Genomic DNA, 27,769 nt, shown 5'->3' on the forward strand with positions numbered 1-27,769 from the left:
TTTTAAAAATGAGCTAAAAAATTTTAAAACATGACAGCTAGGGGCGCCTGGGTGGCTCAGTCGTTAAGCGTCTGCCTTCGGCTCAGGTCATGATCCCAGGGTCCTGGGATCAAGCCCCACATCGGGCTCCCTGCTCAGCGGGAAGCCCACTTCTCCTTCTCCCACTCCCCCTGCTTGTGTTTCCTCTCGTGTTCCCTCTCTCGCTGTGTCTCTCTCTGTCAAATAAATAAATAAAATCTTTAAAAAAAATAAAATAAAATAAAACATGACAGCTAGAGTTTTTTTTAAGTTATTGTCATTATCAGATTATCCCCTTGAGCATGTGTTTTTATACAGATGCATGTCCTGTCACTTTTTTCAAATAAAAAATATTTGAGTGCTATGAAATGCTCAGCTCCATGCTAAGAAATACGGTAGAAATGGGAGAATTCAAATCCACAATGTCTCTGCCTCCCACCACCGATGACCGAATAAAATTACTCTGTCAGGCACTGTGCCAACTGCTTCACATTTATTTCCTCATTTAACTTAATCCTCACAACAATCCTCATGAGCTAAGTATCATCAATCAATTTACCAAGTTGAGAAACCAAAGTCAGATAGCTAAGTAACTTCGCTCAGGTCACACAAACAACAGGCAACAGCTGGGATTCCAATCCAGGTCTTCCTGATTCCAAAGCTACGCTCTTACCCCACGGCACCTCTGGTTGGCAAGAAAACAGACACCAACATCCCGGAAGAGTGAACAGTACAACACAGTATATTAAAGTGAAGAGCTAAGTCCTGGGATGTAGAGTTAAGTGCCCCAGGATTTGGAGGAAACCCAAGAAGGCATGTTGTGTGAGGATGAGCCATCATAACCTGCTGTTAGTTGTGTGAGCCCTGCTGATGTCCAGCTGATCACACACCATCCATCCCCCGGCCTCTGACTCATGACCTACTCATGTAATATTTCTCGGTCATTAACCAAAAATTGGATGGCCGACAGAATTTCTGCAGGCCTTAGGACATTTTATAGCTTTTGCCGAGGATGGAATCAGTTCTTTGATATGCACAGGCTTCTTCCTCTGTTCTAGAGATAAGGCCATATATAGAAAAAGTAAGTTTGAAATTCTCTGGGCAAATACTATATGGTATTTCCATTGCTTGGGTATTTAGATGGTTTTTATAACCCTAGCCCTAGGAGTATATGAAAATTGCCTTTGCACATGGGATCAACTGTCACTAACCTCTTAGCACTGTGGAAAAAGGTAAACGTAATACAATGTCTGAACAAAATGTACCACTACTTCCTCTGTGTTGGTCTCCAGGTACCGGAAAGTTGTGGGAGTGAATGGATGGATACAGTGTCCCTCTCATGCCTCAGCAGCCTCCTTACAGACAGCTGACCTGCTTACTTCAGGTCAGGGTGACCTCCCAACCTTCAGGGTATGGTTCTAGGGCCCCAGTGTTCCAAGAGAGGGAAATAGCTCCTTATCAGACAGTGGGGAGTCAGAAGCCAGGGGCTCAGTGGAAAGAGGTGAAAATTTCAGCACTCCAGTACTTCTACAATGAAAAGGCTATGCTACCGGCCCAGGGCCAGCAGGGCTTCTACTCATTCTCAGTGGTGTAATGGTGAGGTGCTACCTGGGATTAAGACTGCTGTTATCGAGGCAATGGGAAACAATTTTCAGAGTCACACTGGGGACCTTGGATTCATTTTTCAGTTTCAACCCACATTTGACTGACTACTGTGTACCAGGCTCTGTGCTAACAGCTCCTCACAGCCTCAGTCTTAGGAAATGGACATTATCTTGATCTTACCTGTGTGGAAGCTGAAGCTCAGGGAAGTTAGGTCTACTGCCATAGAGCTGGAATGTTATAGTTAGGTATCAGACTGAGTCTCTTAATGCCAAGTCCAGTGTTCATTCCATGTTGTGTCACAGACTCTCCTAGTGCCAAAGATTTGGGGCCTTGAAATATTATATTATCATTCTATAAACTGGAGTTTGGATGTTCATCCTCACTATGACCAAGCTCTTACTGTGCCCTCAAAAGAGAAAGAATAAGCCATGCTGAAGGGGACTTTCAGAAGGCAAAGGGTGGTTAGGTGTTGCAATGAACGGACTTACGCAGTCTGGAAACCTCAAGGTAAGGACCAACTCTGGAGCAGGGATGGAGAAAAACTTCAGAGAGGTAAGGCCACCTACTGGGGAGGAGGAGCTTTTGAGGTTAACAAAAGACCCCAAGCACAGACATAGAGGCAGACAAGCACAAAGAAACTCGTGTGGTGGGACACCTCAGTCGGTTAAACATCAGCCTTTGCCTCAGGTCACGGTCCCAGGGTCCTGGGACGGCCCTGCACTGGGCTCCCTGCTCAGCGGGGAGTCTGCTTCTCCCCCTCCCTCTGCCCCTCCCTTCCCCCTGCTCCTGCTCCTTTTCTCTCTCTCTCTCTCTCTCTCTCAAATAAATAAATAAATCTTTAAAAAAAAGAAAAGAAACTTGTGTGGGAAATCCCTTAGATCAGGTTCTCTCAACCTTGGTATAGACATTTTAGATCAGGTAATTCTTTGTTTTAGGGGGCTGTCCTGTGTATTGTAGGATATTTAGCAATGTCTCTGACCTTTACCCACTAGATGCCTACAGCACCCGCCCCCTTGTTGTGACAATCAAAAAGGTCTGCAGACATTGCCAATTGTGCCCTCCCGAGAACCACTGCCTTAGACGAAGGTGTGGCAGCCACTGGGGCCTGGCTGTACGTGGAGGCTGGAGAGTAGGAAGGGGAGCCACGAACCACATAGGAAAGGGAGCATATATCCCCAGTGTCCTCCCATCAACTCCCCCAGGCATGGACTCTGATAACATTTGGACAAAGGGAGCCAAATGTGATCCCACCATGGGGTCCCTTTGAAGAATGCCCAGCAGGACCCTGGCTGGGAGTAGAATGTCTGCAGGAGGAGAGAAAGGATTCTAGATCTAGGCAACTTGGCAAGGGCAAATCCTCACTCTTCTCTCCTTTCAGTAACCTGGAGCAAGAGAGGAAGACCCACGGAAGAGGATCTGAGAGGACCCAGATGAAGAGAAACGCTGGTGTGTGATGTGGCTATGACTATAATGTCAGCTATGCTTTCACCAGCCACCTGCCCCACCCGCACTCTCCCCCCTTGAGCTGCTGCTGCCCGGACAAGGCAAAAGCAACTGGGATACCCACTCCTGGGAGACAGGGAGGAAAGAGGAGAAGGGAGAAGTGCAGATGGGAGAATCCGGAGGTGAGAGAGAGAGACTGGCAGAGTTCACGAATGGGACAGTGTTTCTCAGTAAGGAGAAAAAGTGGAACTGGTCTGGGGGTCTGAGGGAAGGAAAGAGGCAGAGAAAGGAATGTTCACAAAAGGCCCACAGAGTGCCAGTTCTGGGTAAGGCACATCATATGGGCTACCACATTCGATTTTCATGGTATCACGTGATACCTGTGAACAGTGTGGGCGTTATCTTTTTATGGTGGAGGAAAGTGAGGTGCAGGGAGGCAACCGATGTGCATTTGTTCACAGACTGTGGGCCTCCCCATCTGACCAGAGGCCCGAGGCATGGTTGGCAGCTTCCTCCACACTGTGCCTCCTCCTCTCAGCTCCAGGGCCCATAGCCTCTTGCTCTGCGTGAGCTGGTACTGCCTGTCTGTCTGTCTGCTCCACTAGACTAGACTGTCAGGGGCTGTGTTTTGGGCTCTGTGTCTCCAGCATTTCCTTATGTGCCAGGCACAGGCCCTAGAGTTGTGGAGGAAGCAAGCAAGAGCTAACGCAAGGCAGACAAAGAACCCGCTGCAGCCCAGCGGTGTGAATTTACAGCCCAACTAATGAGCACAGCCGCTTACATAAGTGTTTCTCCTGCTATACTAGGCTCGGCAGCCACTTGAGGAAAGAAGGGCCAGCTTTTCCTGTGCTATATATAATCTCTGTTTTGGCAGGGGAGCATACTACAGTTCTACAGCTCAGTCACATTAGATATTAATTTTTTCTTTAAAAATCCAGCAATTTTCTTTTGCTAGTGATGCCACAAATGCATAATACAGACTTAGCTTCACATTTAGATACTTTCCCCATATTTTGAGCATTTTTCTATCTCAACAACATTCTTTATTTCTGATTCCACTTTGAGAAGCAAAAAAAGGGTGAAATGAGATGCTGAAGAGACAGCCTGCAACACCCCATAATTACAGTCTTTGATGCTGGAACCTCAAGGCTCCAGTCCCAAATGGGACGGATTTCCCTCTGGTCACTAACTAGGGGCTGATCCATTAACCAAGAATACAGTTCTGATACAGACTAGGCTAGGTTTGTTTTTGGTTCTTTCCCATCTGCCTCCCAGGTCTTAACCCTTGGATCCAGGACTCGTGACTGCAGAATCAGTATTTCACAGACAGAATCATTCATTCGCCCTGGGACTTGACTGAAGATGGTTTTTACTTAGTAAACCTCTCCTTCAGCTATAGTATGGTTACCTGAAAAATGTTTTCTGAAACCTTTAAAAGCATACATTTACTAAAAACTACCATATCAGCTTTATGTTAGTCCTAAAAGTTTCTCTAATTACTGAAAGCCATAGTTTATTATTTTAACATGAGTTGTTATATATACACACTCACTTGAACATTATAAAATTACATCTTTTAGGATATTCAGTTATTTATACTTTTTGCCAATTTGGTTGGGCCTTCCCCCATACCAATTCTTCCAAAATGGTGAGATTTTAAGGAATAAAATCATGTATCTGATATTTTCATGGCAGGGCAGGTTAAGAAGAAAAAGAAAAATAGGCTTTCAAAATACGAATTGTATTCTCATTACTACTAAAGTCTAAGTATTAGTAGAGCTATTATTTCTAGGTATAGCTCTTACAGAGAGGATGTAAGCATTTTGAGACTTGGCTAACACTGGGGGTTCAGTTAGAACAAAGGTGGCAGGTCATTACGGTTGGAGTCAGATAAACTGGAGTTCCAACCCAGATTCGGCAACTTCCTAGTGCAGGTCACGTGGGTCTTGAGTGAGGTATTTACCCTTCGGAACCTCAGTTTTCTCTTTTATAAAATGGGATGGTATCAGCGCATACAGGACAAGGTTCACTAGGAAAATGAGACAAGGTAGTATACGTGAAGGTGTCCTCGCCAGGCATGTAGAGAGCGCAGCAGAAGTCTTGGGCTTCCTGCTTTCTTCCTTGCTCCCCGCACTCCCCAGTCACCAACGTGGCTCCTCCACGTGGTTTCTGAGCACTGTCCCCCTCCTCTCACACAGAGACTGCTGCGGGGACACACACTGCCTGTGCATACGCATATGGGCTGCGGCAGCACAACCACATTTGCCTTTCTTTCTTTCTTTTTTTTCTTTCTTTCATTCTTTCTTTTTTAAAGATTTTATTTTATTTATTTGTCAGAGAGAGAACACAAGCAGGGGGAGCGGCAGGCAAAGGGAGAAGCAGGTTCCCCGCTGAGCAAGGAGCCCGACGTGGGGCTCAATCCCAGGACCTTGGGATCATGACCTGAGCTGAAGACAGACACTTCACCGAGTGAGCCCCCCAGGCACCCCTCACATTTGCCTTTCCAAAACACAGTGTTCATCACCTTCAGTGATGCCCCACAGGCCAGAGTCCACCCACTCAGCCTGGGGTCCTGGTCCTTTCTCAGTCTGGTCCAACCCACTCTTCCTGAGCTCATGCTTCCTTACAAACCCACAGCTTCCCACTCCAACTCTGCCAGGGCCACCCTCTGCTCAAGCCTTGACACAGCCCCCACGGCCTACAGTATAAATTCCAAAGTGCTTCACGTGGCATTTAAGACACACACTATCTGGTCCCTCTCCCTCTCCAGTTCCACGGTCCACCACTCCCTTCCCTCCTCATACTTTGTACCCAAGCAATTCTACTCACAGTACATGGACACCCACACTGTCTCATCACTGTTCAACCTCACACGCACTCCTCTCGTTGCCCACCACACCCTTCTCCTCTCATCTATGTGGCAAACTTCTAGACAACCTACAAACGGCACTCAAATGAAGCGAAGTCTGCCAGGTAATGACTCTGTGTCTTGTACAGTTTTGTTACTGCAGCTGCCATGCTATCTTTGTTTTTCACATTTTCGTGTAACTCACTAGCCCACTATAAAATGTCTTCCTTGGGTGATGGATCCAAGACTCAGTGTGTCGCACAGAGCAGTCACTCAAGAAATGTTTGTGTTGTTAGAAGAAGCTTTCAACCTAGACCTAGTGGGAAGATCAACTCAAGTGCAGGGCTTACGTGCTCCAAAGGCAGTCTGCGACTCAGAGAGCAGGCAAAGGGAGAATCCAACATTCCCATTTAAAATGTTCGAATGCTGGTGACTGCCAGAGCTCAGAAAAAGAAGCCCCAAAGAAGTTACAACTCTAACATGTCCATTACATTTACCTAGACCTTGTGTAACTCAAAATTGTATTTTTCTCCCCAAAGCCTCATTCTTTTATAAAGTTCCCTGCTCTGTGGAATGATCATGGGCAATCGCTTTTGCAGTTTTTGGCGATGCCAGTTTATGGCTATGTTTTTCTGTTCACTGAACTGGCTCATTTCTTCAGGAGAACAAACTGTTCTGCACTGAAGCAGGAATTGGCTGGGTTCTAACAAAAAGATTTTTCCCCCCTGACAGTGTTTTTGCAAAAGACCCAAGTCAATTTATAGCCAAGTAACAAAAGGTCAGAAAGGTTAGTCAAGCAATGGGCGTAATTCCTGTGTGTCACAGCCAATAAAGGAAATGGGTGGGAATAAATAGTATGCAATTTTAACCTGAAATTATTTGTGCAAAACTATTATGGTAAACTATACAAAGGGGCCCGTGGCTTCTAATATAAAGGATTTCCCACTCTGATTTTTTTTAAGACACATTTTACTGTGGAAGAACTGAGATGACCTCAAATTCCACATTCACAAGTGGGAAATGTCAAAAAAATTTTCACATTAATTTACAAAAAAACTTGGCCATTGTTTTGCAGCACTGAAACAGAAATGTTCACACAAAAATTAAATATCTCATAGTTAGATCACAATTAGATATAACTGCATGGCTGAATTTAATACAAAATCTTTGCCAAAAGAGAGACAAAATCAACCAAAATGATAGGCTAAGGAAAGGCTCTACAAAGGCAATAGTTTATCTGTTTTAATCATGCTAGAAGTGTGACAAACTATTGCATTATTCAGTGAGCATAAGAACAACAACAATAAGAAATGCCTGCTTTTAAAGCAGACAAAAAGAACTGACATCACCAGCCAAGCAAGCGGAAGACAGATGAGTAACAGCCTGTGCTGGGCAGCCAACCAGGCCCAGGCCTGTGGGTCTGTGTGGTAAGGAAGCCTTTCAGATTTCCAGGCTGTTGGAAATCAAAAAAAAAAAAAAAAAAAAAAAGGACAAATGGTTAAATAGAACACTATCACAGTTAAGACAAGACAATGTAAATGGTTTCTCCCCCAACCTCCTTGCTAAGTACAACTACAAACCCTGGAAATAACATGAGAGGCAACCAAAGCACAAGTCCGAAAGGTGGAAAAAGGAAGGCCAACAGTGACCCCAGGACTGGAGGGCCAACACAGCAGCAGAGCATCTTATGACTACCGCCTACCCCCAGTCCAACAGAAGAAGGTGGCCAAGACCCAATGTTTCCCAAGCCCCAACCTAGGAACAGAAGGCAATCCAGGTCAGCTCATCCTTTCCCATTACAGAATGTGAGTTTTGCTGGCAGCACCAACAAAGATAAATCAGGAGCCCACTGACAATAGAACAGTCTGGGGAAGCACTCTCCCTCCCTGCAGGGCCCCAGGAGGTACTCTTCATCCCAGCAGGATAGAGACTCCCTACCCTCATCTAGAGGTACCAGACAGCATGGCCTGGGGAAACTCCTTCATCAGCACCAACAGGGACCAGTGAGAGCCCCAGCTACATCAGATAAACCAAGCAGACCAAAACAGTAAAAACAAAGGCTCTAAAAAGAAACTGTCAGTGGAACCATAACCCACAAAAGTAGATCCCAACCTGTGTGCTAAACCTAAATAGGGTGACTGTCTGGTGAATGAAAAGATTAAATAGGACCCAGAGTCTCCTAATATAATAGACAAAATGTCCAGAAGAGAACTGAAAATCACCCATTATACCAAGAATCAGGTAAATCACAACTTGAATGAGAAAAGATAACCAACTGACACCAATACCAAGATGAATCTGATGTTGGAATTAGCTTACAGAGGACTTTTAAGCAGCCATCATAAAAATGCTTCAATAAGCAATCATAAATTCTCCTGAAACAAATTAAAAAATAGAAAATCTCATCAAAGAAACAGAAGTCATAAAGAATCAAATGAAAATGACAGAACAGCCTAGAAGAGGAAATTCTTCTATTTTAAATTGCCAAGTTGGTATCAATTTAACACCCTCATTTCCCTGTCTTTTTCAAAGTCTTTTCTAACTTTATCCAGAAACCCTATGATAACCTTCCTACCACAAAAGGCCCAATCCTTTTTCTGGTATTTTAAGTAAGAAACCCTCAAAGTAATCTTCAATTTTTCCTTACCCTTTACTTCTACATCCAATCTATTATTATAAAGGAGATTCAACATAGAATGCAGACAGTAGCAGATATAATGATTTTCAGGCCCCCCATTAGATACTTACAATTTATAATATTTAAAATTCTTTTACCAAATATTACCTTTGCTCTTCTGTAACACAACTAACAAATGAACTTTGTTAAAGTCAAAGTTGAAATCTCTGACCGAGACTCTTTCATGTATAAGATACTTGCTTACATCCTAAATCCCAACTCTACCACTTTGTCGCTTTGGGCAAAATTCTTAACCTTTTTGTGCCTCAGTTTCCTCATTTGTAAAAAAGAAAAAAAAAAAAAGAGGGGGGCATCTAGTATCTCTCTCTCTCTCAAAATAATGCCATAGGAAGATCAAAGGCGGCTTCATGGGGAGGGGGGCAGGAACTGGATGATCTGGGTCTTAAAGGCAGAAAAGGGCAGAGAAAACTTGGTGGTGCGAAAGTACGAGGTACACGTAGCCTACTAGGGTGTAATAGAAGTTATGTGGGGGTCGGTTGGAAAATTTGTGGCTGGAAAGGAATCAGGATCAGATGGTGGAAAGCTCTGCTGACGAGTGTAGACTTTGTTCTGCAAAAAGTACTTTGAAAAAATGACCATTTATGTGCTCTACCAGGTTAGAAGAGGTGAGCCTTCCAAATTGTCAACCAATAGCTTATCCTTGATTTCTCTGATAAGTAAGAAATGCTGTTCATCACTGATCCACTGTACTTTTTAAATAGAATAACTAAAAATTCATAATCATTAGTATTTTACCGACTCAAGGCGTGAGGACAAGTCTCTACTCAATAAGAAAGCCCCAGAGCCTCCGGAAGGAGGGCCAGGCAAGAGACTACTAACAGTGTTGTGGAATCAAGTTAGTTAGCACCACTCTAGCTGGTTCATTGCTTTGAGGTTCAACTTGGAATCAGAACCGAGAGATTAAATTCAGGAAGGGAGAAATGTCTATGCAGCAGAGAAGAGTTGGCTCCCTCTGGACACTGCCAGCTGGCCAAGCTACACCTCTCCGAGCTCACCATGCCTTAGTAAACATATTTCTGTTTGCCATAAGCACTGAGCAAACCCACGAAGCCTTCCCAAAGCGTCTTCAACATCAGAGCCTGAGAGGAGTGGTCCAGAGAAGAGAAATGGTGCTTTATGATTAAAGGCACCAAATACAACCTCAAAGTTATGTAAATGAAATGTATGAAGTATACAGGAAAACACCTTTTCTTTTAAGCACTGTTGGAAGGAAATTAAGATAACAAAGTATGCATAAAGAGGTTTTTAAATTCTAGGATTATATAAGGGCAAACTTTACCTTGGTGTAAACCAAGCTATGTGAATGAGGGAGGTGGGTGGGCTGGTTCAGGCTCAGAGGTGCAGTCTCCTGGTCTGTGAGCTCCATGCGGGCAGGGACCATGACTCTCTTGATCATTGCTATATTCTCAGGGCCTAACACAGTGCCTGGCACACAATGGGTGCTCACAAAATACTTGTTGACCAAAAATGGTTTAGTCCCCAGCTTTCTAAGTTCAGAAATACAATGTTTTTTTAGTTCACTGAGATTATGAAATTCTTAATTGGGTGGGCCAGCCAGAACTGGTTTAATACCAACCAAACTCAATGGAGACACACTAGATCTTCCCCCTCATTTTTAGAGGGGGCATAGCTTTCCAGGAGCCTTTCTGTTCTGTCATTTATGCAGAGCTGTCCTTTCCCTACATCGGGGCATCTGGGAAACAGAATCCCTAAATCAGGCTATCCCTCATCAGGTACAAACATAGAGCTTCTAAAGAAGGTTATCACCTGCATATGTAGCAAGCCCAGCTTTGCAACAACCAAAATGTCTGTGCCAGGCCAGTGGGGCGCCTTCCATCCTGTGGATGGAGCAATCTGTACTCTGACAGAGTCCAAATCCTCCTAGACTCCATGAAGACTCCCAGTCGGCTGCCTCTTTGCAACATTCTTCATTTGAACACATTATAAACCTCTAGCTTTTATGATTTTTCTATTACAAGGCTTTAAAGCTTGTCTGCTTCCTCATGACCAAGGAGAGACTTTCATCTGCATATGCTTCCAGAGGACTGCTTGGGTTTGGTCATCTCTGCATGGATGGGCACCAGTTTTCAAGACCATTTTGGTCTTAGCAGCAAAGAGTGAGGCAATATCCTCAGAGAACACCAAGGTACTAATCGATATCTTTGGACCCATGACTCTGTGTAAGTCTGGTTTGGATTTTTGTTTTTCCTTAAATGCAGTATCTTGCACTAATTTTCTGCCCACTTGGCCTCATAAAAATTTCAGAAAAATCTCCCATCAGCATAGCTTTAGAAAGGCCTGGGTAATTCAACACATCACAAAATGAGCCCAAGGCAACAGTGTGGCAAGCCACCATTCTCATGTACCCACTCAGAGAAGGGGGCTGAACTCCAAGCTTGCCTCCTATTCTTAAGCCAGTTTCTACCCAGGACCAAATTGTTTCTCTAACCTGTGATGGCTTTTTACTGAAGAGAAAATGAGATAGGGAGAACACAGAAAACTTTGGTAACGAATCTTGTCAAAGTTTTCTTTTTTTAGTTTCAGCTAATTCTAGACTTATAGAAAAGTTGCAAAAATAGTAGAGTTTCCATATATCCCTGACCCAGCTTCCCCTGAGGTTAACATCTTACATGAGCCTAGTGCATTGAACGGAACCAGGACATTAACACCGGTACAATACTATAAACCAAAAATCTTTTTCAAATTGCACAAGCTTTTTTCTACTAATGTCCTTTTTCTGCCCCAGGATTCTATCCAGAATGCCTACTCTATGTAGTCATTTCTTAGTCTACGGCAGCCTGTGACAGAACCTTGATCTTTCCTTGTCATTTGTGTCCTTGACACTTCTTAAGAATATTTACCAGTTATTTTAGGGGCACCTGGGTGGCTCAGTCAGTTAGGTGTCTGACTTTGGCTCAGGTCATGATCTCAGGGTCCTGGGATCGAGCCCTCCCGCATCTGGCTCTGAGCTTAGCAGGGAGTCTGCTTCTCCCTCTCCTTCTGCCCCACCCCCAGCTTGTGCTCACACTCTTTCTCTCTCTCAAATGAGTAAAATCTTTAAAAAAAAAAAAAAAAAAAAAAAGAATATTTATCAGTTATTTTGTTGAACGTCTCTGATTTGGGTTTGCCTGATGTTTTCTCCTGATTACACTGAGGTTATGCATTTTTTTTAAGTTTTTATTTTAATTCCAGTTAACACAGTGTTATATTAGTTTCAGGTGTACAAGATAGTAATTTGACGCTTCCATACATCACCCTGTGCTCATCATGACAAGTGCACTGCTTAATTCCCTTCACCTATTTCACCCATCCCCCCTGAGGTTATGCATTTTTGACAAAAATACCACAGAAATGATGTTGTGTTCTCCTTAGTGCATTGTATCATAGGGTTCATGATAGCAATATGTCTTATTACTGGTGATTACTGGTGATTGACCTTGATCATTTGGTTAAGGTGGTTTCTCGGCTATAAAGTTACTACCTTTTCTTTCCTTTATAGTTAATAAACATTTTGAGAGTTTATTTGAGATGATGCAGATTCTGTCTTAAGGGACTGTCTCCCTCATTCACAAGTCTGCTCACTTTCCTTAAAAACTCTAAGAGATTAGTTGATACGATTTCACTTTATTATTTCTGTCATGCAAACACTTAGCTATTACTCTTTTGTTTGTTCAAGGAGTTATATTTTTCTTCTGCTTATAAAAAGAGCACGCTGTCATTGTAAAAAAAAATCATCATGGAGAGCTCATAACCGTACTTTTAGACATTGGTACTTGTTACGGACTACATGCTTGGTCCACCCCAAAATTCATGTTGAAACTCTAACTCCCAATGTCATTACATGGGAGGGCCTTGGGAGGTGATTAGGTCATGACAGTGGAGCTCTTCTGAACAGGATTAGTGCCCTCACGGAGGGGACCTCTGAGAGCTCTTTCTCCTTCCCACCATATGAGGATATAACAAGAAAAAGGCCACCTGCAACCCAAAAGAGGGCTCTCACCAGAACCTGACCATGCTGGTACCTGATCTCAACTTCCGCCCATGCGAACTGTGAGGAATAAATTCCTGTTGTTTATAAGCCACCGAGTTTGTGGTATTTTGTTATAGCAGCCTGAACTAAGACAGCATTATAGTTTGACATATATATATATATTCCAGTGAACCCTTTCTCCTCTTTTAATACCACTGAAGTTAGATGCCATGGACTAAAATCCCAACCCCACCACAGACCTCAGGCAAGTCACTTACTTTTGTGTGCTGGTTGGCCAGCATGTTATTTGCAGATGGGGTAAAGCAAAATTAAATAACAATTTTTTTGGAAGAACTATTCAGTAAGGCAGAAATAAAAATTTTATAGCCTATATTTAAGTGAAAGCAATCCAACACTGCCATGGGGAGTGTGGGGTCACACAGTGGACATCTGCAACTCCAGATGCCACATCAGGACCAAGGTTAAAGTTGTTCATTGCTGAATTCCTTAAAAACTTGGGGGAATGCTACCTGGCTCCCAGAATTTACCTGTTTCTAGTTTTTCAAGTAAGGCTGCAATAGTCTACAAATTTATCACTTTTTTGTGTGGTCCGAATGACAATCAGGAAAAGGTCATCTCTCCTATCTTCCCCCAGGACAACAGCAGCAGTAATAACAAGAGCAGCTAACAAGCATAGAGCACACGACATGCAGTGGACACTGTTCCTCCTGAGCACTTCAGAAGCTCTAGCTCATTTACTCCTCATCACAACCCTTGGCAGTAGGTATTATTATTGCCTCCAGTTATAGGTGAAGAAACTAAGGCATAAAAAGGCTAAGTAACTCCCAAGGTCACCCATCTGGCTAGCAGCTGGTAGAGCCAGGGTTTGAACCCAGGCAAACCTAGTTCTGCAGCACATGCTCTTAGCACTATGCTCTCCTGTCGTCAAAGAGTACGAGAACACATTATCATTCAGAAGAGAGGCACAGGCCATGAATTAGAGTTCTGGACAAAGCTGAATTGAACAAAAGATTCAAATGACAGAAGAAAACCACTTCCAGATATGGAGAAACCTCAGAGAAGAAACAAGGAGGAATTCCCAGGATCTCATATAATTAGCGATCAAAGAGGGTCACTGAAGACACAGCCTGGAAATATCTGAAAGCAATGTGCAGAAGGAAAGAGAAAAAAAGAACTCCAAGAAAACAAGTTAAATGAGCAGATAATGTGAAAGGGAATCCAGCAGAGTTTTTATTCTTTTTTTTTTTTTTTTTTTTGGTAGCAGAAGCCCAGAAAAAAGGCAATGTAAGATATAAGACCCAAAGAAAAAAAAAGATGAGCAAATCAAAATACTTCAAGCTGTCATCTGTAAACAAACAAAATGATGCCACCCCGCAGACCAGGTGTCCTGTCACTCCTCTGCCACTGAGCCATCTCCAAAAACTGTACTCAACAGCCACCTGCATCTCCTTAGCCCCTCCTGACTCCAGTGTGAGCCGACTTAGGAACTCTGTGGGAACCGGGCATGCTCACATCGCTACCTGTTCTCTAACTGAGAAACCAGTGGCTTGGCTTCTTCTTACCCTACTGGACCTCTAGGTAGCCATTGCTGGCCACTGCCCCTCATAGGAAATCATCTCTTCCACATGGCTCTTTTCTACTTCTCCCCCACCTCTTCCTCTAGCATTAATTTGGCATTTTGGTCTAGTTTGCAATCCCATTTACTAGCTTAGTAATGATGCCTTGGAGTCTTAGTTTTCTGGCCCACAAAGTAGAGTAGCAATAATTTCCATACACAGGCTATAGAGAAGATAAAGGAAGCCATCTGGAAAAGCTCTCGTCACCCTACGTAGGACATGTACTACAGTGCTTAGTACGTCTCAATTTCCTGCACGTAAAGAACCAGTCTTTGCCCAGAGACATCCTAAGCCCTTTTTATTTTCTGTCTACATGTTCTACCTGTGGGTTTATGTCTATTCTCATGACTCTGACATCCTTGGAGCAAGCGTCTCCCACCCCTTTATCTCCAGCCCTCACATCGTACCCCTGACTTTTTGACCCATGTTTCTAACTGCCCCTAGATATGTTTCCCTAGCTCTCTTCAGGAGTTCTTAAATTCAACAAATCCTAAAATAAACTCTTCTTTGTCTCTCTCCAAATGAGTCTCTGCAATCCCCTCGGGACCCTTTACCCCACTCCGTAAGTTGGCCAATATTTCCACCATCTGTTAATCACCTTCCCTAAAACAAACCAACAAACCCCTCTCAGTCATCCTCTCATTCTCAATCTCACCTCAGTCAGATACTAGCGTTTTTAGACACTGCTTCAAAACACCTCATGTTCTCTTCTCCATCACCACTGCTAGCACCTTGTTCAAGTTCTCATCACCTCTTACCTGCATGACTGCCAGAGCCGCTTAACTGACTTCCTGCAGTCCGTGCTTCACACCATAGCCAGAGTTATCTTCCTAAAAACAAACTTGAGCATGGTAATCTCCTGCTTTAAAGCCTTTGTGACACAGCCCACAGGATCCAAATGGAAACTTGCTGGTCAAGCACTTGAGGTGCTTCACAATGTGGCCCAACATCCCTTTGTTCAGCCTCTTTCCAGCCAGGCTTTGAAAAACTTGGGCAACGAACGTGGGCACCTTCAGGCCCTAGGCCTTTTGCTTTATCCTCTGTCTCACAAAGCTCTACTGGTGCAGTAGCAGCAGCTCCCAGGACGCCTTCACTGACTCACCAAACCTGACTCCCTGACTCCCTCCCTCCCTCCCTCCTTCCCTCCCTCCCTCCGTGTCTCCAGGACACCTGACACATCACATCTTTTGCCATTGTTAGTTTGCATGGGGGCCACCTCCTCAACCAGAAAGGGGACCTTGAAGGCAGGGTCAGAACCACCTTTATCTTCGTTTATCTCCTGCACCTACCTCAGCTTCCATCCAGCTCAGAGTGACACCTCAGTGGTCGTTAACTAACAGGAATAGCAAAATACTTATGAGTACCAGGCTGAAGCCCCCAGAAGAATGAGTACACCTCACAAAACAAATGTAAATGTGAAAGGAAAAAATAAGGGGGTAGATAAGGAATAGGGAGAGGGGATGCCAAAATAGGCAGAAACGGAGTTTCCTTATATGGAAGGAAAGGAAAGTTCCTGCTTTTGCTTTGATGATAGTAAATAAATATAGAAACAAATGTTATTTCTGGCACTAAGAAAACTCAAAAGATTGTTCACCTTTAAAATTTGTTTAAAAGTTAAAAGGAAAGAAAAAACATTTCCCCAAAACAAAGGTGTAACAGAAAAGAGACAACTAAGAAATATAAAAATCAAGAAGTAAGTTATGTATAGAAAATATAACAAATGCAACAGCAACCATGAATTAAAGAGGATAAACTTAGATGTAAGTCATAGAATCTTCAGGATTAGTTTAACAGAAGACAAAATCCAACAATACTCTGCTTGAAAGAGATAAGCTCTGAAATGACAATAATGAAGTTAGAAAATGTTACAAAATCACCACACAAGGTATCTATGGACAATGAAAAGAACAGAAGACAAACATTGCTTTGAGTATTGTCAAGAAACAAAAATAAAAACTCAGCACACAACTAATAACATTGAAAAACAACCAAAAAAACCTAGAGAAACTTTTTTTTTTTTTAAGAAAGGAGTTAGTTATTTTGAAAGCAAAAACCAAAATACTTTGGAAGGAACCTTAAGAAACAGACAAGAGTTGCTGCTTAGGAGACGGAATTGCCTGCCTGTGGAACAGGAGTAGGAAACTGCTTTTTCACTGCCTCTTTTCTTACTTTAAAAGTTTTATATTTCTATTAAAAGTTTCCGTGAAAGACTAAAAGTGATACTATGGTAAATTTAATTTTTTTTAAAAAGAAATGAAGGAAGTTGGAACAACCAGACATAAAGAAAGGCAATAAAGTTGTAGGGGAGTGGATCGTGTTTATTAAATTTGGAGGGGTGCCTGAGTGGCTCAGTCAGTTAAGCATCTGACCCTTGATCTCAGGGTCTTGGGTTCAAGCCATGTTGGGCTCCACACAAGGCACGGTGCCTACTTAAAAAAAAAAAACAAAAAACCTAAATAAATGGATTTTCCATTAAAAATGTAAAATTCTAGGGGCGCCATTTGCAACAACATAGATTGATCTAGAAGGGTATGCTGCTAAGTGAAAGAAGTTAGAGAAAGACCAATACCATATGATTTCACTCATACATGCAATTTAAGAAACAAAACAAACGGACAAAGAAAAAGAGAAACAAAAAACAGACTCTTAACTATAAAGAACAAACAGATGGTTACCAAAGGGGAGGTGGGTGAGGGGGGATGGGTGAAATAGGTGATGGGGATTAAGAGCACACTTATGATGATCACTGAGTAACATATAAAATTGTTGAATCACTGTAGCATACACCTGAAACTAATATAACACTGTATGTTAATTATACTGGAATTTTAAAAAATTATTAAAAAGTAAAAAATAAAATTTTGATGCTATGCCTCACCCTAGACAAATTGTCTCAGGATCCCTGGGGGTGTGACCAGGCATTAGTATTTTATAAAGCTTCTGAAAGGATTCTAGTGTGCAGCCAAGTAGAGATACCACCGGCACATGCTTATATGTTTAATTATCTAAACATCTAAAAAATACAATGCAAAAAGTGTAACCGTTTGAGGTGTTCGCAAATGGGAAGACAAAGATTGCTATAAGGGAATGGAGTTCAACCTGAAAGGGGATATAATTAGCTACTGTGCAAATGTCTCCAATACACTGCAATTCAGGCAAAGAAGCAGGCAGTTGCCTCAGTTATTGGAGGGGGACATGACCCACGGCCACAACGAAATAATGGCAGCAAGAGGTAGTTAGTCTCTGCTCAAGTGCTAGTGAGGATAGGAAGCATGTATGAGGATTCAACAGAGACTGAGGTGGAACAGGATTACCTACATACCTGTAGGAGGTTAGATGTGAGATAAATTCCTAGAAATGCAATTGCTGAGTCAAATGTATGTGCCTTTAAAAGTGAAAGGTCAATTTCAAAAGATCTTAAAGGTGAAATAGAAAAAGCATGATGTGTAGAATAAATAAAACATCATACTTGATAGGTAGGAGTGGATCGGGACAAATGAGCTCAGATGGAGCGAGACAAGATGGCTCAGTGTTACCAGGTAGTAAGTGCAGAGACTAACATAACAGAGAATTCCTGGTGATTCCAATTTGGCTTTGCCCTTCCTATCAACTTTGTCCCCTCAGCAGAAACCTAAAGGAGAAAGAGGGCAGGAGCCATGTGTCTATCTGAGAGGAAAATATTTTTTTAAAAGATTTTATTTATTTATTTGACACAGAGAGAGCATGCGAGTGAGCACACAAACATGAGCAGGGGGAGCAGGAGAAGGAGAAGCAGACTCCCCGCTGAGCAGAGAGCCCAATGCAGCATGACCTGAGCCGAAGGCAGACGCTTAACTGACTGAGCCACCCAGGAGCCCTGGAAAAGATTTTTTTTTTTTTTTTAAAGATTTTATTTATTTATTTGAGACAGAGAGAATGAGAGAGAGAGAGCACATGAGAGGGGGGAGGGTCAGAGGGAGAAGCAGGCTCCCTGCCGAGCAGGGAGCCCGATGCGGGACTTGATCCAGGGACTCCAGGATCATGACCTGAGCCGAAGGCAGTCGCTCAACCAACTGAGCCACCCAGGTGCCCAAGATTTTTTTTTTTAATTTTATTTATTTATTTTAGAGACAGAGCAAGTGCCAGCGGTGGGGAGGGGCAGAAGGAGAGGGAGAGAGTGAATGTCAAGCAGATTCCACACAGAGCCCAAAGTGGGGCCTGATCCCACAACCCTGAGATCATGACCTGAGCTGAAATCAAGAGACAGACACTTAACCAACTGAGCCACCCAGGTGCCCCTCTGAGAAGAAAAGATTTGAGGCAGGAGCATTTCTGGATTGACTGGGAGAGCAAGGAGACCAGTGTGACTAGAACAGTTGGTGGGAAGGTGAGCACTAGAAAATGGGCATAAAGTTCACTTGTGAATAATCTTGTCTTATGCCATTTCTAGTTTAGAGGATTCACATACAAGGCCACTAAACAGTTTTTACTCAGTCTACAACTCAAAATTAAAGAATGAGCACGCTGGAAGTTGTCATATATCTAACAGTAGCCCTGCGGCAATTCACCATAAGGCAGGAAGTTCCAGAAGCTACAACAATAGGAACATATCCATGGACTGTGTGGCCCCAGACGTGTGGAGGAGTGATGTTGCCATGAAGTTGTCAAAGTCAGAACGATGTGCACAGAACTTCCAGCATTATGTACTATCAATGGCTCTGACTCCATTTCTTCCCCCTTTCTTTCCAAAAATTTCTACTCAGCACATGGAAGAAAAGTTCTTAACTTTATAGTGAAAAATAATGCAATAGATTTCCTTTGTTTAAAAAGTTTTAACAACAGCAGCAACAACAACAAAACCCCAAAGTCTAAGCACAAGCTGAGTGGCTTAATAACAGAATAAATTGAGTTCACAACTCAATAAATAAATAAATGACCCCAAAAAAACCTTAAGTAGGGCACATCTACTTCAGCAAGTAAAGGCTAGGTCTATTTACATTGATTATTTGCCAATCTGCTTTGTCTTTAGTATTATATTTAGCATTGAAAAATATTTCCTATTCCAGAGGGCAGCCTGAGTGTATGGCTTGGAACACTGGTATTCAAATTAGTATTCTAGTTTTTTTTTCAAGTCAGTCATTTAATAAAACGAAAGTTTAAGTCTCACACTCAGACTAAAAGTTGGCCTCAGACTAAACCTGCACATTACAGAGACACAATACACAACTCAACTTTTGTAATACCCAGCAGTCAGCCTAAGATACAACAAGTTCTCACCTAACTTGTATATTCAGTGCAGATTTTTAGATTAATAAAAAGAAGAATCATTTGATCAAAGATCGCAAAAATAAAAATGGAGGGGAGAAAATAAAGAATGTTTAACAACAATGCAAAGACTAAATATAGCTCTGAAGACTCTGGTATTACAAAGTCTGGTAACCGATATGGCAAGAAACTTTTAAAATTCAGAAGCATACTATTTACCCAGGAAACATGCTTCTTCCTCCCTTCATTGGTCTCTCCAGTTTCTCCCTTCATTTCTTGCAGCCTTGTATGCATCTTGAAAGGTCCACTTGTTGCTTCTGCAGCTGCAGTTCAGTCCTGAGAAAGGAGCAGCATACCATTACTTTATGAGAAGAGATAAAGTACCTTCTAGGAAGTGGAGTTATCCAAGCTCATCAATCTCCTTTCCTAATTCATTTCCACCACAACTATACACAAACAGAAAAACCAAGGCTGGGGGCGGAGAGGAAGGAGAGTAAAAGGGGTTATACAAATACAAACTAGCAATTTGAAACTATAAAAATGCTAGTAGAAACTGAAAAAATATAAATGGAAATAAGGCAAACTCAATTCTCTCTGATAATAGGTCAGAACAAAAGGATTCATAAAATCTGTAATTTTATATGATTCATAAAATCAGTGATTTTAACTCTCTTTCCACCAATGAGTTTCCCTGTCCCTCTTCTAGCTAAGTTTGAGATGGCTTAACAGAGATGAGAAAATTAACCAACATGTGGCCTTACTACTCCAAGAACACACACCATTAAAAATGTGCTGTTTTCTGATGCTCTTCCATTCAAAGCCCTGGGGCTTTCCTGGCATGGATTCTAGTGGTACAAAAAATGGTCTAGACTGTGAGTTCCAGGCCAAGGAACCATGTTATCACCATCTCTGTCTTGACCCTTACCCCGATGTCATCCCACTCTGCCCAGTGCCAACGATGAGCACACACTAACTCTCAGTGAATGCATGAGACAGTAACTATGTGTTTTCAACAAACCACTAGAGAAGCTTCACGCAATCTTAAAATTTCTGAAACAGTTGAAAAACTACTGCTTTTGAGTTCTTTCTTTCTTTCCCAAAGCATTCTCTTTGGTTGAGATGCCCATTAGCAGTAAAGTGGCCCTAAAGCGAGTACACCAGAGGCTCTCAGAACTTCGGATAGAACAGTGCATTGGCACACAAGAGAGGGTCAGAACTAGAAGTGTCTGTGATTGTAAACAAGTCTGCCCCTCACCAAAGCAGCTCCTACTCATCCTTCACCATTATTCTTCCGTCTTTAATGTTCACATCTCAAGCTTTTATTCTGTGTCAGGCACTGTTCTAAGAGCTTTAACTACATTAACTCAGTCAATCTTTATTAACACCCATATGTAATAGATTTCATTATTCTAATTGCCTGGGTGAGGAACCTAAGGCACAGAAAGGTTAAGTAAATTGTTCAAGGAAATGCATTATGCTGCTGTCAAAGGCGGGGTCCCCAGGCAAAGAGAAACCCACAATAAGCAGCAGCGTCCTCTGCATACCTCACTTTTTTCTGCTGCTGTCGTGTGAGAATAGCACCATGTCCAGTTAAATTTGCTCTTGTGGGAAAATTTTCCTAATTAATAATTTATTGAAAAACTTAACTTTGAATTCTCCACAACTTAAAAACTGATCTCTTCTTATTTTAAAACATTATCCAGTGAACATAACAAAAAGGAGATCTTCCTAATTTTGTGGAAGTCAAAAGCAATAATTATTATAAGCTGAATACTCATATTTACCCACAACTTCAGCTTATGATATTTATTCCAGATACTTTGCTATGCTTACCAGATCCCTTCTAACTGAAATCATGAAGCCCTTGCTCAAGCAAGGCATTTATTCTTCCACACTCTAGTTCAGTTGAGTGGGACACGATGTTAATGATGCCAAAAGCTGTGGGTTCAATCCACTACAAACCAGTTAGCTTTGTTTGCTTCATGTCTACAAACTCTTAGCCTGGATGGCACATTCTGGATCCTATAAGGAACCAGGTGGGAGTGTGCAAGACAACTAGCATAAATACATCTGCTGGAGAAACAAGTCCACAAATAACACAGGGGCAGAAGTAGAACTATGGGACAGAAGCACCAATTTCATTATAAAGAAAAACTTCATGATCATCGGCAAAGCACTTCTACGTTTTTGAGAAGCTCTTCTCAATGCCAGATATTTTGCCAAATCTAACCTAAAGTCCTTCATTCAAGATGTTATAAAATAAGAAACTAAGATTTTTAGTTTTTGCACAAGCTCTGCTTGACTGATCTGAAAACAGAACTTTCTTACACCTGACACCAATTCCACTGACAATAAAGCATATGTGACAGTCGATGGTTTCAGAAATTGTCACAAAAATCTCTAGCAGTGCAGCACAGCAAACCACTAGAAAAATCTTATTGCAATTGCATGTATATGGCTTAGAGTCTTTTTTTATTATTATTATTCATTTAAGAGAGACAGAGATTGCATGAGAGCAGGAGCAGGGGAGAAGGCCAAAGGGAGAGGGAGAAGCAGACTCCCCACTGAGCAGGGAGCCAGAGCAGAGCTCGATCCCAGGACCCCAGGATCATGACCCAAGCTGAAGGGAGACACTTAACTGACTGAGCCACCCAGGTGCTCCTCTTTTAAAATTACTCTTAATTTTCATAAAACCAAAAGCTGTTTCATCTCCAAATAATATAAAGTTATTTTAAACATAGTTCTTCAAGTTAAATGAAGAAACTAACCAACATTAGTCCATATCACGTTTTAAAACAACCCAGGGCCCATTCTAGGAGTTTTACCACCTTCTACAGATAAAAATGGAAAAGCAAAACTATATTTCTTAATTGTTATTTTAGAAGGAAACCCACTTGGGATCATCTGTCTTCGAGTTTTCCTGCCCACAGCTGGAAAGAACTTTCCCAGTGGACAAATGCTATAAAGTACATGGGTTCCAACAGTCACAAGGTAACTATGACAGCAAAGCCACAGTTATTTATGAGATCATAAAAACGATATGATGTCATTTTTAAAAATTCACGTAACATAAAATCAACCATTTTAAAGTGTACAATTCAGTGGCATTTGACTCACAGTATTGTGCAACCATTACCTCTACCTAGTTCCAAAACATTTCAGTCACCCCAAAATGAAACCTGTACTCATTAAGTAGTCATTGCCACCCCCCTGCTCCAGCCCGTGGCAACCACTTCTATGCTTTATGTCCCTATGGATTTACCTATTCTGGGTATTTCAGACAAATGTAAATCATGCAAAAGGTGACCTTTTATGCCTGCCTCCTTTTACTTAGCATGATTTTTTAAATTGTTTTAATTTTTTTAAGATTTTATTTATTTGTCAGAGAGAGAGAGAGCGCACAAGCAGGGGGAGCAGCAGAGACAGAGGGAGAAGCAGGCTCCCCACTGAGCAGGTAGCCTGATGAGGGACTCAATCACAGGGCCCTGGGATCATGACCTGAGCCAAAGGCAGATGCTTAACCAACTGAGCCACCCAGGCATCCCTAGCATGATGTTTTGAGGTTCTTCTATACTGTAGCATATATCAATACCTCATTCCTTTTTAACAATGAAAAATATCCCATTGTATGGATATATCACATTTTGTTCATTCATCCACTGATGGGCATTTGGGTTGTTTTCACCTTTACCTACTGTAAATAGTGCTACTATGAACATTTGTGTACAAGTATTTGTTTGAATATAGATCTTCAATTACTTGGGGTATATACCTAGAAGCAGAATTGCTGGGTCATATCATATAGTAATTCTATATTTAACTTTTTGAGGAATTGCCAAACTGTTTTTCACAATGGCTACATCATTTTCCATTCTCACCAACAAAGCGTGAGGGTTCCAATTTTTCCACATCCTCACCAACACTTCTTTTCTGTGTTTGTTTATCATAGCCATCCTTGTAGGCATGGAGTGGTATGTCACTGTGGTTTTTTATTTACATTTCTCTAATGACCAGTGATGCTGAACATCTTTTCATAGGTATGCTGGCCATTTTTATATCTTCTTTGGAGAACTGTCCAATCAAGTCTTTGCCCATATTTTAATTGGGTTGTTTGTCTTTTTATTGTTGAGTTGTAAGAGTTTTTAATATATTATAAATACTAGGGCCCTCATCAGATTTGCAAATGTCCTCTCCAATTCCCTAGATTTTCTTGCCACTTTCTTAATAGTGTCCTTTGATGCACAAAAGTTTTAAATTTTGATGGAGTCCAATTTAGCTATTTTTTTTCTTTTGCTGCTTGTGCTTTGGGTGTCATTTCTAAGAATCCATTACCAAATCCAAGGTTATGAAGATTTACCCTTATGTCTTCTTCTAAGAGTTTTGGCTGTTACAATTAGGTTTTTGATCCATTTTGAGTTACTTGTAGTATATAGTGTGAGGTTGGGATCCAACTTCATTATTTAGCATATCAATGTCCAGTTGTCCCAGCACTATTTGTTGAAGAGATTGTCCTTTCCCCATTGAATGGTCTTGGTACTCTCATCAAAACTCAATTGACTATAGATGTATGGGTTTATTTATGGACTCTCAGTTCCATTCCATTGATCTATAGGTCTATCCTTATGCCAGTACCACCCTGTTTTGATTATTGTAGCTTTTTTAAAATTTAAAATTTTAAAGTATGATTCCTCCATTATCTTTCTTTTGTAAGACTGTTTTGACTATTAAGAATTCCTTGCAATTCCATCTGAATTTTAGGATCAACTTCTCCATTTCTGCAAAAAAGGCTGCCAGGATTTTGGTAGAGATTGCACTGAATCTGTAGATCACTTTGGGTAGTACTGCCATCTTTATAATATCAAGTCTTCCAATCCATGAACATGGAATATCTTTCTGTTCTATGATGTAATTTTAACTTATCTTAAAATGTCCTTGATAAGGTAATGTAATAACTTCCTTTAGTTGTCTGTATTTCTATAGTAATCTACTAACACCTGGGAGTAATTCACAAATATGAAGCTTACACTTGCCATGGAGAGCCCAATATTCTTATCCCAGAGAAGGAGTGTCAGTTATTCAGGGTCTTATTGTTTGCTTTTGCCTACAGAAAAGGCAAGAACTCAAGGATTTCATTTCCCTCATTTAAAATTAATTTTCATCATTTTCAGTTCCTAGTAGAGGAATTTATACACAGGAAACTTGTATGCTCACTGATAAGAATAAGTTGTTTAATAGGCTTCATTAGAATGGTATCATGAACTTTCTTCCATATAGTTCAAATCCCAAAAAAATTGATTATGAAATATTAACTACTTTGCCAAAGAATGTGCTCAAACATACTTGGTTATTTAGAGCTTAAAGACTGCCAGGGGGAAGAGAAAGACTCCAAAGGTCTTTTCTCTAAAATTTTTTTGCTAAAGTCTATGAGAATACAATTGTTTGAAGTTATAAATGTAACTTGGGCCGGACACAATCTGTTCTTTCCTCTTTAAGATTTTATTTATTTGAGAGAGAGCTCATGAACCAGGGAGAGGGGCAAAGAGAGAGGGAGAAGCAGACCCCCCACTGAGCAGGGAACCTGATGCGAGGCTTGATCCCAGGACCCCAAGATCATGACCCGAGTTGAAGGCAGACGCTTAACCAACTGAGCCACCCAGGCGCCCCTGTTGTTTGTTCTTATTTCAAAAATATAACTGAAGATAACATAGTAACCCAGGAAAAATTACTGTGGCTTTTTCTAAGACTACTAATTTCAAGGAAATTATATATCCCCCAGAAGTAAAGGTCATCTTAAGACTAGTAGATTATTAGTCTGACGGGCAGTGATCGCTTCAGTTCCCATGTTTGGTGTCAACTTTTCCAAGTTTCAATTTACACCTCCTCTCAACATATGGGTCACCTGGGACTCATGGTCCATGGTGATCCCAATAATATCAAAAAGAGTTTTAAGAATCAAACTGCTTATAAATAACTTCAATCAGAAAACTCTGGGGTTTTTTTTAATATTTTATTTATTCATTTGAGAGAGCAAGCAAGTGGGCAAGCAAGACAGCACAAGCAGCAGAGGGAGAAGCAGGCTCACTGCCGAGCAGAAAGCCCAACGCAGGGCTCGATCCCAGGACCCCGGGATCATGACCTGGGCTGAAGGCAGACACTTAACCACCTGAGCCACCCTGGTGCTCCTTCTAGCTGGTTTTTAAATAAACAACTAGCAACCAAATCCTGGGGAAAAGACACCCAATTCCATGCATTTTGTAATCTATAATGAAACCTGGCAAGCGCTCAGGGTCAGTGCCTTGGCAGGGAATGTTAGCTAATGCAAAGTTAGAAAGTCTCATATTTGTTTTGTTTTGTTTTGTTTTTTAACCAGGAAGTTTAAGTTGAAGAGGGCAAGGAAAAAAATAGACCTGAACAAGAAATGAGGGCCAGAAGATAATCAGATAAGAACCTGATACAGTGAGGTAGCAGACAGACAAAGTCCAGGGAGGGAGAAAGCCAGCCTAGGGTGTACAGGGAGTGGACTCCTTGCTGGCTGAGTCTGCTGCCAAGTGGCAGAGGACCCTTTCAGCACAGTTACCAGCAAAGCTGGTGAGTATAACATCTGTGATCGACTCACCCTTCATGGCAAGAGTTTTGCCACAAATTCTTCTAGAACATGGCAGGTGGAGGGCACCCTCTCCTTTGGTTCTGCCACTGCCTAATGACAGCCCCCACAATATCCCATCCTCTAAGAGTGTTTTCAACAAGCTAACTGAATAACTGTACTTCTCCCTCCACATTTCCTCAGCTCTGTTTGCACTCAGTTAACCTGAACTCTGTGTCAAGATTCAGGAGACAGATGGGATAAAGGGGCAGTCCCCGAGGAAATGGGACAAAGGCCATATTCCCCTTGGCTGGTGAGGGCACACAGAGAAATGAACTCTACAAGGAATGAGATTAGGGGAGGAGGTGCTGTGCCCTATTCTGTCACAGAGATACACATCCTGGACCTCGCAAACCTAGAACTCCCAATTCCTGCTCTTGGGTAATACACTGAATACCTGCATGTATGATGGCCACTTGAGTCTTGGGCGGTGTAGTTCTTCTAGTTATCAGACCATGTGCCCCCAAGAGGTCGTGGGCTTTTTATATAGCTCATATTGGAAGAGGAGCCACAGGCTGCAGAGCAAGCGCTTCAGGTCCCCGGAGCCCCGATAGGCACTTGGGCAACACTTGCTGCAGGGCCAGCTGGGGTGAGGAAGCACCCCACCCCACTCTCAGTGTGCTCAATGCTCAGCATTCCGAGTAACCTCAAACAGCTGCTGTGATTTGGTCTCAATGTGGTAGTGGCTCTCTTGTCCCTGATCGGATGCCCTGAGCTCTTTCACTGCTTATTTTTGTCTTTTTTTTTTTTCCTTTCTGTAAAAGGAGCTTTTAGTTAATCTGCAGGCCTGCCATTCTGTTCCCAGGACCTGAACTCCTGAGGCATCTGCCTTGGACTTGTCTGGCCGCTTTAGTTTTGTTCTCTGCTCTCTTTGTGGTGGTCTTAGTTACAAGCTCCTAGAAACAAGCCCTTAACTGCAGGGCAAATGCCTGATCTGCAAGCACCTCTAGACAGGAAAAGAGAAGCAGGGTGGAATGCTGGGGTTTATAAGACAACAACAAACTAACCATCCCTGATTTTAAACTAGCCCAAGCCTGGACACATCCTATATGTCTGTCAACATGAGCATGGATAAACAAATTGTGGGATTCATACAATAGAATACTACTCAACAGTTAAAAAGAAAAAATCCATTGCACAATATGGATGAATCTCAAAATCATGTTAAGCAAAAGAAGCTAGACATAAAAGAATATATTATATGATTCTATTTATATGGAGTTCTATAAAAAGTGTAATTAATCTACGGTGGTAAAAATCAGAATAAAGATTACCTTTGGATGGTGAAAACTGACAAGAAGGGAGCATGAGGGAACTCTTCTGTAGTGACAAAAAGGATCTACATATTGATCGGCGTGGTATTTACATGGGTATAAACATTTGTCAAAATTGGACTATACATTTAAAATCTGCACATTTTGCTATATGTCAGTCAATGATATCTCAATTTTTAGAAATGAAAAAGCTATAAAGTCTTCATAAAAAATGGCAAAAAGACAATTTTCCATTATGTTGCACTTATGTAACTGACCATAATAAGAAAATATTTGAAGGACTCAAATATACTTTAGACAAAACAAAGATAAATCTCTTTAAAGTAATATAGAGGGACGCTGGGGTTGCTCAGTCGATTAAGCATCTGCCTTCAGCTCAGGTCATGATC

The 27,769-nt window shown here is 41.8% G+C and overlaps 1 protein-coding gene across 12 annotated transcripts in view; it reads right to left on the minus strand.

Moving 5' to 3' along the window:
- ZHX3 (zinc fingers and homeoboxes 3) overlaps positions 1-27,769 on the minus strand; it is a 128,232-nt gene that overhangs the window by 41,996 nt on the left and 58,467 nt on the right. For 10 of the 12 annotated variants that reach the window (XM_078057205.1, XM_078057196.1, XM_078057195.1 and 7 more), the window contains one exon: positions 19,683-19,799. The gene's annotated coding sequence lies outside the window, so the exon portion shown is untranslated. The other 2 variants (XM_078057198.1, XM_078057197.1) reach the window with 2 other exon arrangements.

The sequence above is a fragment of the Halichoerus grypus genome, chromosome 10 (genome assembly GCF_964656455.1).
Source record: "Halichoerus grypus chromosome 10, mHalGry1.hap1.1, whole genome shotgun sequence".
Lineage (NCBI taxonomy): Eukaryota > Metazoa > Chordata > Mammalia > Carnivora > Phocidae > Halichoerus > Halichoerus grypus.